Here is a 13,321-nt window from a genome sequence, read left to right as displayed (position 1 = left end):
ATATTGAATAATACAGGCCCCAGCGCTGACCCCTGAGGGACTGCACTAGATACAGGCCTCAACTGGACTCTGCCCCACTGACCACTGTAGAGCGAGATAAGGACTAAGCAAAACAAGTCGATTCAATGTGAATCACGCTAAGCCATTTATTACAGAAACAAGTCTTCTTATATACGTAACTATATTCTAATCATGCGTCCACGCTCCAAGCATGGATTCGCTAAATGAGGATCGTGGGCTGTCCGTGCGCTGGAGTCTCACTGATGATATGTCCGATGATTCATGCCACGCCAGGACCCCAGTGATTGAGGAACGCCCCTCTTTCTCATAGCAGACTCTGTTCTTGAAGTGGCCTTGAGATACCTTTGAGCCTGACTAATTCAGCAACAGGTCTTAATCTATCAAAACCCATCCACACTTCCCCCTTTCTTTTCCTGAATTAGTCAGGCCCCTTAAACCGCACGGTGCATCATTTTTGAAATATACTGCAACACAGAACACGTGATTAACAACATAATTACAATTACATATAATGCAGTTAAACCTTACTTAATAAGATCAAACAACTACCTGCCTATTCTTAAAACCTTAATTCTACTATGACAACCTTATTAACACACTATTTTAATAGATTCAAAATAACCAGACAAGTTAATACAATATATTCTCTTAAATTCCTAAAAGATTTATAACTGCGCAGTTTATAGGGTAACATACTTAATATCATCAGCATATACTAATAATTGAATTAATATCTTAAAAGTTATCTTAACCTATTTAAAAGATCAATAGCTTAACCTTAATATCCCTTCTAAAACTTTATCAGTTCCTGAACTTAGATTACTATGATAGAGATATCTCATAATTTTACCTTATCTATGCATTGACTATCTAATCATAATATCACCCTTTTGGATCTCCTGCTGATTGTTCAAATTGCCATTCTCCACAGAAGGTACACCACCTGCTTGCTAATAGGCTTCTAGACCACCAGGTCTGCGAATATCTGTAACACTGAATTAGGATCCATGGTTTACATGTGAAACAGTCCTCACAACTTATCTCCCTCCCGTCCATCTGCATCCGTTGAATCTTTGTTGAATCCACTTCAATCCTTGGCCTGTAATGACACAAACATAACCTTTTCTCCAGGTTATCAATTGATGTGGCCTTTTTAATTGACTAGTGATTTGACCATAACTAATGTAGGTTCTTTCTGATTTAGCATCGTTTTGGGTCATACTTGCAAAGTATTTCATCACATACAATGCTTTTGACAATTGGTTTTGTGGTGCTTCCCCTACTTCCCCCTTTTTTTTTAAAAAAAAAAAACCAACCAACCAAACAAACAAACAAAAAAAACACAGTTCAGAAGCAGATACGTGCATTGGACCTTGACTACGTACTCAGAATCACAAATCAAATTTAGAGGTTCCTCCTTAAAAAGCTCTAAGTAATTTAAAGCTGTGCCAAGTTCTGCTAATTGGGTTGAACCTTCAATAATTTTTACAGAATGACGCCAATTGTTATCTCCACACTAAACCACTACAGCTTTATGAGACTTCCCAGAACCATCAACAAAAACTTTGCAAGTATGTAGGATCAGACCAAATACAAGTATGGCCTATGACCTGATGTTAAAGACTTGCAGGTTCTGCAGCAATTTACATTTAGGCATGCCAAAAGCTGTGCTGTTAAGAAAACCAGCTAGTGCAATTTATAAAGACATAGATTACAAATTAAAAAAAAAAATCAGAATTAAATTTCACAAATGGTACATATATGACAAAAGGATCATGGCCTATTAAGACTTAAATTCTTTCCCTGCATTTTCTTGATCAGAATGACAATTGGTATATAACAGTCAGTATATCAGTTTGCTAGCAATCTCATCATACTGTCCCACAATAGCCACAGGTTGTTTCTATGTTGTAGCTATAAATAGACAAATCTGTAAGTCCAATCAAATGCAGCCAGCCTGTAAGGTTGTCATAAATTCATTCCTCAAAGTTTCTAACTCCATTTTGGCTGTCATATTTATTGGATATTGTTTTCCCTTACCAGATCGAAGTCCTGTTTCAGATCTATCAGTGTAGTATTTGCTTTATCGAAACATTGGCTGTTAACACTAGTGGAAATACAGCATTTGAAATTTCCTTGGAGATTTCTCACTTGCACAAGCAGATCTGCAGCATCCCAGCAGCTTCTTGTAGGCCATGCAACTAAACAGAATTCTCAGAAAACATTATTTAGGCTTACAATTTACTTAGCAAATCTCAACCTAAGAGAGGTATAGGACTTTCTGGCAAATATAAGAATTCATGTATTAAAACTTTGTTCCAAATTTGGCATTCCATTGGTCTCAAAAAATGGCCTTTCTTTCGTTTTCTCCCATGACCTCAAAAACTAGCATGGTGAATTTACTAAGAAGTCTCTTACAACTAATTACCACAGAATAAGTCTATCAACAAATTTTTGGTTTAATTTTCCAGTTTCATTAGAACTATGGGTCTGCTAAGGATGCCTTTAAACTTCACCCTCGGACTGCTCCAGTCAGTATTACAGCACTGCAGTGGGGGGGAGAGAGAACCCCCCTTTCACTGCTTTAAAAGCAGGCAGCCAGGTTTTTCCTTTTTTTTTTTTTTTTTTTTTGTTTTGTTTCTTTCTCTTCTTACTGCAGTTCAGATATAACCAAGGTCACGCAGCTGGCTTATCTCAGTTATAATGAGCTGCACACAGGCCTGGGATGTTTTGGTCTTTTGTTTTCCCATTTCATTCCAGCCATAATACACTTTATATGCAATTTCAAGTAGCTCAGCAATAGTTACATTCCTTAGCTCCATTTACCTGTTACAATTTAGAGATGTCAAAAAACAGTATAAACCAGTATAATAAACATAAATCCATTATTCTATTTTCCTAAATCCAAATCAGTTAATACTCTAGCAACTTTTAAATACAACCTCTTCTAAATTCACATCTATCATAGCATTTTAACAATTTAAATGCTTTTCTAACAATATAAGCAATTACTCTAATGTGTAAGGATGCATCCTAAGGGGGAGCAAGGTGGAATTTTAGCAGTGGAACCGGTTCCCATTTTGTAATTATCTCCCCAAACAAGATTCTTTTGGTACCAAATATGAATATGCAAACTAAAATACTGAGCTCAGATATGAAAACCATATACCAAGTTCAAATATGCAGATGGATCACAGTCACACTAATTTAAGACAATATCTCAATTTTTGCATTGCACCTTTGAACCACTTACTGCTCGGCCAGGTAGCGGTGCCGCTGAGTCTCCCTGACAAAATGGGTCAGTGCGCGCAGGACCCCCAGATCGGCACAGAGCTGGACTGGGCAAGGCCCTTTTTTTTTGTTTTGTTTTGTTTTAGTGTCTCATCTGGTGCGCTACAGCTGTTATTCCAAAACCAGGATTCTTTACTTGATGTGCATACGGAAAAATCAAATCCAGCACACCGAGAGGAGACACAGCCTGTCACAGAGTTGTGCAAGTCTGAATGCTGGAATAAAGCTAGCATGTTAGAGAGAAAAACAACAGCCACGACACGCAAAATCCCACGATGACATTCACGCAGTAAAGAACTAAATTACTCATGATCTTCTGAATTATCACAAAATGCACATTTTGAGTCAATGGATTTAACAGACTGTGAACTTATCGTACCATATAGCACAGACCTACCAATATTGCAACATGCTTAAACCGATACCCACAAAGAAAACAGGTTAATAAGCAAAGCATCTTGCAGACTTTAACAAGTTTTCTGTGACCTGTGTGTTATCAGTTAACTCTCTCTCAGCTTGTTGAAGTTCAAAGCACCCCGCCTGTAAAACTGTTTGAAATGATTTAATGATCTCTTGTAGGGATTTATTTTGTCCTGCTCTTCTCACCCTAAAAACAACATTAATCGCAACAAGATTCTATTGTCCGGACACTTTTCCCAATCATTTAAGTTATACTGCAGCCACCAGTAATTACGATATTTTACAAGATCTTCCTTCCTTATAATTCCGAGTGCTTTCCTAAGTTTTAAAACACCTCCCAATACTGATTTTTTAGGAACACAACTGAAAACAATTATTCCTGACCCCATCTTGCAAGTAAAAACCTTGAGAAGGGGGGGGAGGGAGGGGGAGGAAGGCACAGGGCTGCTTGCAGCGAGAATGGGAAAAGTGGGAGAAGGTTTTACAGCACACTTAAAAACAACTAGTAAAACAATTAACTCACATTCCTGACAAGCTGCTTGATTTTCAGAGAGGCAATACACAGGAGCACATAATATGTACTGGAAAACTTGCAAATAACACGTTGATAGCAAACATTAGCATTCTCTACTGCTAATCTCAACACTAGTGCTTCCTTAGCTTCTAAGTTTTCGGCCTGCTTACTGATGGCGTCTTGAAGATGGTCAATAAATTGCATGTAATTCTCATTGGGACCCTGATTAATAGTTGCAAATGATTTGGCACCTCTCTCATAGCTTGATATGCAAGATCTGTTGACTGCCTCAGGATTTCAGAAACTTATCGTGTCTGTAGTTGCGGTGTGTCGATTAGTGTCTCTTCCAGGAGTTGTGGGACACCTGCCCCCCTCAACGAATCCCCATTGTTCTGTCCTAAATGATCTATAGCTGTTACATTTCACACAGTTCTTTTGACAAATTATCTGACTCCAGTTCCTTGGACTGCTTGGTCTCCTTAGGGTCGTGTGATGGTATGGGAGGCCATCCACTCAGTAATTTTCCTCCCGCCGCCCCAGACTGCTGAATCAGTGCCGCCGGCACAACAGGGGATGGAGTGGGGAGGGGGTCAAAAGACACGATCCGGGTAAACTTCACAGTCATTTTTAGATTTGTTATCAGGCTGCAACGCTGGAAAAATTCTGGCAACGGTAGCCCGCTCAGCCTTAAAGTCTTTTAAGGTGGAAATTTTAAGCTTCCATTTAGTCGCTAGTGATTTAGTTTCTTTATCATCTCCATTGCTGACCCTATTCCATAATTTCTACCTTTTATCATCCCAAAGTTAACGTTTAAAAGCCTTCTCGTTTTCTCCTGGGTAGCCTTTAATTCTATACTGAATTAATAGTCCACATATGTTACTTTCTTCTTATTTAAGTCCTCTCATAGAGAGAATAGGCAGGAGGAGTTTAACTACGGCTTCTTCCTCAAAGGATTTATTTTGCCCCATAACTTCACTCTTCCCTCCTCCCGCTCCCAGCCGCTCACCATTTACGGTGACTTCTTCAACAAAATGCGGAACGTCCGTACGCCTCCGCCCGGTTCTCAGTCCAGCTGATCCGCCTCCGGCTGGGCCGCTCTAGGCTTTTCCCCATCTTCCGTGGTACGCCGGTCAGAATCTCACGTCGGGGTCACCAGATGTAGAGCGAGATAAGGACTAAGCAAAACAAGTCGATTCAATGTGAATCACGCTAAGCCATTTATTACAGAAACAAGTCTTCTTATATACGTAACTATATTCTAATCACGCGTCCACGCTCCAAGCATGGATTCGCTAAATGAGGATCGTGGGCTGTCCGTGCGCTGGAGTCTCACTGATGATACGTCCGATGATTCATGCCACGCCAGGACCCCGGTGATTGAGGAACGCCCCTCTTTCTCATAGCAGACTCTGTTCTTGAAGTGGCCTTGAGATACCTTTGAGCCTGACTAATTCAGCAACAGGTCTTAATCTATCAAAACCCATCCACACAAGATGGCATCAATTTTTAATTTTTTTGTTGTTGTTGAGAAACAGCGTGAGAAAGAAAAACTATCAGAAACTGCAGCTCTGGAGGTCCAGAGTGGAGCTCAGGATCAAGAAATGTCATTCTGAGCACAGTGCTGTGTTCATTCAGGACTCTGGATCAGTCATGACTCTGTGTTTCCAGGAACAGCTGGTGAGGATGGAGAGACAGCAGCACAGGTGGGGACACACTGGGGTGAGAACAAGGTGGGAAAGCGTACGGGGTGTCTGCAGCCTGTGGGGAAACAGCCACAGGCCTGGGACAGTGCAGGATGGACCATGGCGGACATGGCCAAGGGTGCTGGCAAGGCTGGATGTCCCTGCAAGAGCCAAGGTCTTTGTCCCCTTGGCTATGGCTGATGTACCTGCCAGCGAGGCCTAAGAGGAGACACATGATTGTCATGGCCATGGCACCCATTGCCTCCTTGCACCCCCAGGGAGTGTCACACCATTGTCCTGCACTGGGCATCGCACTCCTCACAGCCTCAGGAAGAGCCCTGAGCCACACGTGAGGGACAGGATCTCCCTTCCCAGGGGCAGGGGCTCAAGGCTTGGCCATTGTCCTTCATCAGACAAACCAAGGGCTTTCTCAGCATCAGAGCTGCTGCACTTTGCCTTTGCCTGATGCAATCATAGCCTTCAATTATCTGCTCTAACGAGTCCCTGGGAGGCTTTGTCAGTAACAGCCCTCAGTGGGGCCCAATAAAGCTTCAAGGTACTTTGGAATTTGTTCTGGCTTGGACTTCTTGAGCAGATTCTTCAGTCTGTCCTTGGTATCTGAGGTTCATGGACTCAGCACCAAATACACCATGGGGCTCATTAAAACACAGAAAGCCATAATGAGCAATGTTTCTTTCTGTAGTTTTCTTCAGTTCTTCCAGACTTGTAGAACTAACTGGAGAGGTTTCAATGTGACACTTGCTGATGAAGGTTTCAAAGAAGACTTAATGAAGGAGGTTTTTTCTTTCAAGGGTATTTTCTGTCATTTTCCAGTATATAGGAGAAGTGACAGCAGCATTCTATACTGGACATTGATCCCGAAGGCTCTCCTGAAGACATCTGGACAGGCAGGAGAACAGTCCTTGAGGCTGGACACTGTATGGACAACCTGGCTCCTCACCCCCACCCCCAGTCTGCTGGGTCCCTCATTGGCCACCAGAGATTGCATCACTTTTCCTCCATCAGACTTCTCCACTGAGCTCTGCAGGAGATGCTGCAGCTCCTGTGCACCAGCTCCACCTGCTCTCCTGTGCAAACACTGCACAGTTCAATAAACAGCAAAACACTTTCCTCAGCTGTGTGTGTAAGTGGATCTGATGAGGTCCAGCATCCACAAGGGACACCCACACAAGAACTGCTTTAGACAGAGAGACAGGAGAGGATAGAAATAAACACAATGAACGTGTTGACTGCCATGTTAATTAGAGCTCTGAAGAACGGGGCAAGTTTGTAACTCTCTGAAGCTCAAAGCAGAAACCAGACAGTTGAGAGGCCACTGAATGATCAAAGAGCAAGTGGAGGAGAAACCAGAGAGCACTGGGAAGGGCAAACGTCCAGACAGTGCTGGAAAGTTGTGCTTGGACAGGGACATTGAATCAGGAGAGGTGGGAACTCCTGAATGACGAGGGAGATGAAAACATAGAGTGTTGGTAATAGAAGTACAGGGGAAGAACAATATTTCTTCTCCTACCCTTAGTACATCAGTCATCAGCTGTCTCACCATAAACAGCCAGGGCCATTTTAGGGGCACAGTGTACCTGAGGTGCTGGCCTGGGATTGGCATCTATCACACAGGACCTGGGGAGACCAGAGCACCTTGCAGCGCAGGTGGAGCCTGGAAAGGGGTTCCCGGGGCATCTACACTGGCACCAGGTGTTTGTGTCCCTGGAGCTGAAGACATTTTTGTCCTAAATCCATCCCAGTTCTGGAAAACCCTTTCTTTTTCAAAAAAAAGACACCACACCAAAGAAACAAACAAAAAAATAAGCATGTTGACACCTTCCTCTGCTTTGGATCTTTGTTTTCAGTTCCTCTTATTTCAATTTTCATTCAAATTAACTGACATCTGATGAGCCTGCAGGCATGAAGCCAAGATCATGTTGTGTCTTGCACAGCGCCCCATGCCCTCTGAACCTGACCTGCCCAGGACTCCTCACACTTTGCCCAGAGCGAGTCACACTGAGGTGTTGGCTGGTTCCCTGGCTGAGATGTTGGTTTAGATGGTCACCTACAGCACAGGTGGATCCTGCCCCATCATCACCTGCTCTGCTCCAGTCTGAAACAGAGCCCAACATCACAATGGGATCATGAGAGAACTGAGGTTGAAGGGACCTCAGGAGTCTGCAGTCCAACCCGTCACCAACTGGGTCACACCAAGGTGTTCGAGCCTTGATTCAATCAGAGCTTTAGCAGGACTAGAGAAGTGATCATCCCTTTGTACTGGGCACTGGTGAGGCTGCACCTTGAATCCTGGGGTCAGTTTGAGGCCCCTCATGGCAAGGAAGACATTGAGGTGCTGGAGAGAGTTCAGAGGAGGGTGACAAGGCTGGTGAAGGGTCTGGAGCACCAGTCTCACGAGGAGCGGTTGAGGGAGCTGGGGCTGTTCACCCTTGAGAACAGGAGGCTGAGGGGAGACCTTATTACTCTCTATAGCTGCCTGAAGGGAGGTTTTGTCATGAAGCGTTTTGGTCTCTTCTCCCAAGTAACAAGTGATAGGACAAGAGGAAATGGCCTCAAGTTGCACATGGGGAGGTTTAGATTGGATATTAGGAAGAATTGCTTCAGGGAAAGGGTTTTGAAGCAATGGAGCAGACTGCCCAGTGAGGTTGTGGAGTCCCCATCACTGAAGGTGTTTAAAACACAGATAGATGGGGCTCTTAGAGACATGGTTTAATGCCAGATTTAGGTTATGGTTGGACTCGATGATCTTAAGGGTCTCTTCCAACCACAATTATTCTATGATTCTATGATAAGTCATTTTTGCTATTTTCTTTCTCAGAGGACCATGCAGCCTCCCTGAGAGCCAGGACTTTTCTGAGGTGTTTGGCAGACGGTCACTGCACGCCACATGGTCACACCAGCCAGTTCCACCAGCCCCTGTCTGGCCCTTCCCAGACCAAACCTTTTCTCATTATCCCAACCTTCAGGGCGAGTTTCTGGGACACAGCAAATGCTGTCCAGGTCCTCTGGGCCTGTTCAGAGAGAGCAGCTTGCCAAGATGGTGATGGACTCTCTGTGCACCTCAAAGCTTTCCTGACCATTTTTCTCAGTGCTCCACTTGCACCCAACCTTTCTGGTCCTTGAGCTGTACATGAGGGGATTGAGCAGGGATGTGGGGATAGTGTAGAAAAAAGACTTTGTCAAACTCTCTTGCGAGGGCTGTTCTGGGCATCCCACAGTCCAGGATGAGGCTGCTGGAGAAAATAGTGGCATTGATAAGAGGTTCAGGAGGAGAAGGCCTTGTGCCTGTCTACACTGGGGTAGAGCAGTGATGCATTCATGGGATGCCCATGTGAACAGGAAGGGGACAAATGGCTCCAGGGGACAAAATGCCTTCCAGCCAGTTCTTTACCCATCGCACATACACCATCCAGGCCATGAGCTGCAGCTTCTCCAGGAGATGCTGTGGGACACGGTGTCAAAGGCTTCACTGCAGTCTAAGGACACAACACCCACAGCCCGTGTGGCGGATTCACTCCCCACGACAGACTTTCCCTCATCTGCTCAGCCGGTCACCTTGTCACAGAAGGAGATCAGGCTGGTCAAGCAGGACCTGCCTTTCATCAAGCCATGCTGATTGAGCCTGATTGCTTGTCTTGTGTGTGTGACCACACAGTCCTTTCGCAGCCATGTTCCTGCTGTTGGCCAATCCCCTGCAGAGGCAGAAGTGACCTCACAGTGCCCCCCACAGCCATTGGCTTCCTACCGGACTATGAGTACCTGAGACAGAAGTGACCACACGCCGTCATACCCACCATCACCCTCCTTGTGGTCCAGTGTGTGAGCAGATCAAACTGAGCTGCTTTTATCAAATGTATCTGATAGATTTCCTATCAAGGTTTTGAGTGGAGAAACATTCCTCAGAGGAATCAAGGAATCTCCTGAGTTGGAAGGATCCAAATGATCATGGAGTCCAACTCCTGTCCCTGCACAGGACACCCCACAGGTCACCCCGTGTGTCTGAGGATGTTGTCCAGTCTCTTCTTGAACACTGTCAGGTTGGGGCCGTGACACCTCCCTGGGGAGCCTGTTCAGTGTTCAGCACCTCTGGGGGAAGAACCTTCTCCTCATGTCCCACTGACCCTCCCCTGGCACACCCTTCTTCCGTTCCCTTGAGTTCTGTCGTCAGAGAGAAGACATCAGTACCTTTCCCTCCTTCTCCCCTTGTGAGGAAGCTGTAGCCACCATGAGGTCTCCTTTGAGTCTTTTCTTCAGCTCTGATGCTCAGAAACCCCTTGGTTTGCTTTCTGAAGCAGAAAGGAGAAGCCATGACCTCCAGGCAATGGGAAGGGGGATCCTGTCCCTCACACACGGCTCAGGGCTCTTCCTGGGACTGTGGGATGTGGGTGTGCAAGGCCCAGGGAAGGACAACACTGGGACAACAACTTCCAGCTTCCCCATGGGGCTGCAAGGAGACACCGAGGCCCCAGTGCCATGAGGACAACATGTCTTCTCCTGGGCCTCAGTGGCAGAGACAACTGCCCTGGCCAAGGGGACACAGGCCTGGGTTCTGTGGGTCCCTTCCAGCCTTACAGCGCCCTTTGCCATCTCCTCCACAGGCTGTTCCACACGGTGGTACCCCTGCCCCTCTTTCCCTGCAGGCTGCAGACACCCATCTCACTTCCCCACCTGCTCTCACCCAGCATTTCTGCACCTTCACTGCTGTGTCTGCACTCTCACCGGCTGCTCTTTGAACACAAACCATGGGCTGATGCAGCTCCCTCTGGGTCACCTCTTGCCCCACAGCACTGCCCTTCCAGTGACATTTCTTAGTCCTCATATCCATTCCTCACCTTCCAAATTGCACTTTGTGATATTTTTTTCCCTCTTCTGCTTTTTCCCACTATCAAGGAAAGCTCAGCCACCTCAGAAACTGCCCTTCATGCAGGGAACCCAACCCATTAGTCTTCTTGTGCTTTTTTACCTGACCAGAGAGAAGTCACCTTGCCATGATCTTCTAAATCCCATGAGTGCTGCTGGCCTTTCAGCTTCTCTGACAGACACGACCATGTCCCTGCTGCTGTCCCGTCATGTTCTCAGGTAGGATGGACATGACAACCCGTCTCCAAGGTCTCTTCCTGGGTAGGCCCTGTGGGCCCTTGGGCAGAGGTTCTTTCCCAGCCATGTCCCTGCTGCTGGGCTGTCACCTCCAGACACAGAACTGACCCCACTGTCCCCTTCACAGCCACAGGATTCTGACTGGATTATGAGTGTCTGAGACACAACTGACCTCGTAATACCACACACACCCATCCCCCTCCTTAGCACCCAGGACCTGACCAACACTGAACCATGCTCTACACAGTCCTACCCCTGCCCCTCTTTCCCACAGGCTGTAGACACCCATCTCACTTCCTCACCTTGTTCAAATTATTCAAATATATTTCCTACTAACAATGAGAGTGAAAAGCTCTCCTCACTGGAACCACTGTACTTATGTTAACACAGCACGTATGTCCTCTTTTGCCTTTTTTTTTTTTTTTTTCCTATTCTTCCACCTATTCTCTCTGCAGAAACCTCTCCAAGGCAAAAATTCTGTCAAATCACAGAATAACTCAGGTTTGTAGAGAGCCCTTGTCTCACTCATCTTGTCTCACTCTCCTGCTCAGGGTGAACCAGGTGAGGCTGCTCAAGGCCTCCACCCAGGTTTGTATCATCCTCAAGGCACTTAAAGTGCTGTCTCTTATGTCTTGGAAAGGGAGAATAAAGACATTCAACAGTGTTGTCCAGGTGCTGGTCACTGAGAGATGACACCAGTAACTGGCTGCACACAGGACTTTGTACCACTGGTGATATTTGTACTGGATGGTTCAGCCAACTTCCCACCCAGCATCCACTTCTTGAGCCCCATCAGCACCACTCTGGCCAGAAGGAGACCATGTCTGAGCCTTGCAAACGCCCTGTGCACAACATGCCTTTCTTTCCCCTGTTGATTTGGGTTCAGCAATCCCTTCCTTGTCACTCACATTCCTGAAATGGCTGCAGGAGGCTTGTCCCATCCCCTTCCCAGGGAGGGAGGTAGGGTGGCCAGCCTGTTATTCTCCCCATTCCTGTTCCTGCTCTTCCTGAAGATGGGTTTGAGGTCTGCGTTTTCTAAGGACCCAAGAGCCATTCTGGTTTCCTTGACACTTATGAGAGCACAATCTGGAATCACAAGAAAGAGTGACAGAGCAGACTGGAGCACTTGCAATGATACTTTTCAAGGCAGCTGAGATGAATCTCCCTGATCCAGTGGGATTTGTTTATGGAATCACACACAGAAATATCAGGTTCTATCAGGCATCCATATCTGAGTTGGTCTCAGGACTCCTTGTTCACCCAGGGACTCTCAGAGACAGAGTCTGTCCCTATTACACACAGAGGCAGGAGTCACAGTGTCCCTCTGGCCTCCTGTTGCCACTCCCAAAGGACAGGTGACACCTCAGCACTGCGCTGTGTCACCTGCTCTGCACTCATCTGAGATGTCCCACATCACGAGGAATGGACACAGGGAGCTCAGTTCAAGGAAGCACAACCCAGTGCAGCATTCAGGTGATTTCCCATAGGTTGTTCCTCCCAATATGAAGTGACCTCAAGACCTCATCTGTCTCACAGTCCTTCACGGAATGGAAAGGAATAGTTGATGGTGTTTGTGCTCACTCAGGTTCACGTCACCTCATGTACATGATGTGTGTGCTCACATCTCATCTGTACAAAGCAAACATGGACTGCTGAACTATTCATTGAGTGTCCATCCACGGAGAGAAAACAGCCTCTGTGGGTGAGAAGCCAGTGCTGGAAATGGTGGTTGTGAGGGGACAGTCCATGATGATTGACCTGGGGCTCCTTCCACGGAGTGTCCAGTGCACAGGGGCATAGCCCAGCTCCTGCTCTGCTGGTCCTGCAGGTCTCTGGCAGGAGCCTGGCTGTGAGAGGACACTGCTGTGTGCCAGCCCTGCACACACACACTGTTTAGCTGTACTCTGGGGTTTAATCTTTCTTGGACATGTTATTGAGAAAAACTTTGTAAGAAGTTGAAGACTTGAACCTTCCAGCTCTACCCAGAGAAGACCATCTTTCTGTCTGGAAAGGCTGTTGTGAGGCCATCTCTGTCACAGCAGTGCCCATTGCCTGTCCCTGCCTGCGGTCACAGCACTGACACACAGCAGGACGGTGACCAACCTGCCAGAGCACTCAGGCCTTGCAGCAACACCAGGGATGGGAAGGAGAGTGTAGAGTGGAACCCGAACAGCTCTGGGAGAACAAGCGCTGCTGCTCCCTGGCAGGGCTGCCAGGGTGGACTCTTTTAACCTCCTCCCATGAACACGGGAACCATCCCTGGAGCTCTAAAAAT

The sequence above is a fragment of the Nesoenas mayeri genome (genome assembly GCF_963082525.1).
Source record: "Nesoenas mayeri genome assembly, chromosome: 10".
Classification (NCBI taxonomy): domain Eukaryota; kingdom Metazoa; phylum Chordata; class Aves; order Columbiformes; family Columbidae; genus Nesoenas; species Nesoenas mayeri.
This window is presented reverse-complemented; position numbering follows the sequence as displayed.